The sequence below is a fragment of the Cebus imitator genome, unplaced genomic scaffold (assembly GCF_001604975.1).
Source record: "Cebus imitator isolate Cc_AM_T3 unplaced genomic scaffold, Cebus_imitator-1.0 Scaffold376, whole genome shotgun sequence".
In the NCBI taxonomy this organism is placed as follows: Eukaryota; Metazoa; Chordata; class Mammalia; order Primates; family Cebidae; genus Cebus; species Cebus imitator.
In genome coordinates this window covers 530,205-531,679 of record NW_016107691.1, presented here as the reverse complement: position 1 = coordinate 531,679, position 1,475 = coordinate 530,205, and positions in this window count along the sequence as shown.

Genomic DNA, 1,475 nt, shown 5'->3' with positions numbered 1-1,475 from the left:
AAAAAAAAAAGAGTAAAAAGTGAAAATTACTTTACTCATACTTATCTCACCTTGACTTTTGGCATCTGCAGTAATATGGGGCCTTATTATTGGTTGTATGAAAGCCAGTTTGGATCCTGAAATCGCACTCAAAAGATTTCACTGACTACCTTGCTTCACCTCTGAAGGAAAATTTCACTGGAGATAGAATTATATATAGGCAGAAATTTCTTCAAACAGTCTAAAGATTTCACTTCACTCTCTTCTTACTTGTGTGGTTTCTGACAAGTCCACTGTAAGCCTTATATTTTCTTCCTCTATAGAGGTGTTTTGCCTCTCCCCACTTTATTTTCACTGAAGATTTTCTCTTTGCATTTGTTTTTTGCAGTCTGAATCAAAATGCCCAGAGGGGTGTGTGTGTGTCCGGTATTTATCTTTCTTGGTGTTCTCTGAACTTACTGGACAGTTTGGTGTCTGTCACTAATTTGAGATATTGTTGGCCATTTAATGCTTTAAAATATTTTATACTATTTTCTGTCTTTCTTTTCTTTCTGGGATTCTAACCACATATTTGTAACCTCCTTTGATGTTATCTTATAGTTATTGTGTATTTTGTTCTTTTTCTCCTCTCTTCCTGTCAGAGCCACTAAAAGGATTTTCCTAATTCTCATTATGAGAATATTGTACAGTTCCTGGAGGAAAAGCCCACAAAAGTATGAAGAGCCCCTCTATGATTTTCCCCCTCATCAACTTCTCACTCTTACACTAGTTCACATTTAATCTCCAGTAATTTTTCATAATTACTAGAGAATTACTTAAGTAGTCATACTGCTTATGGCTTCCAGCAGGTCTTCATTAGATAAGCAGATATGAATGCACCTGTCTCTCCAGGTTTTGAGTTACTGGGTTGTTCTGCCATCTCAATTCTCTTAGTCCAAGAAAAGTCATCAATTTTCTACTTACTGTCCAGTATATTTTTATGGTAAGGATGAGAATGGCAACTTTCAAGCTCCTTACATGTTAGGAATGAAAACAGAAGTCCCTTTTTTTTCTAATTAAGAGAAAAAGTTTTTTATATTTGCTAAGATCTCTACCCTTTTCAATAATCTTCATTTTTTCCAGAATACCTGAGTTTCTAACTGGTGTAATTTCTATTCTGCCAAAAGAAATTCCCTCAGTAGTTATTATAGTGCAGGTCTGCTGGTGACTAATGTTCTTACTGTACTATGTATGGAAATATTTTCTATTTTGACTTCATTCTTGAGAACTGTTTTTGCTCAATGTAGAATTCTTGATTGAATGTTTAGTTTTGTGTTTTAGTTCTTTACGACGTCATTCATTCCGCTGTCTTCTGGTCACCATAGCTTCTGATTAGAAGTCCATGGAAATTTGAATTATTGTTCATCTGTATGTAAATTACCATTTTTCTCTGCTGACTTTCAAAGTATTTCTCCATAAAAAAAGCAGCCAAATTGGAAAGGAAAAAGTAAAATTAT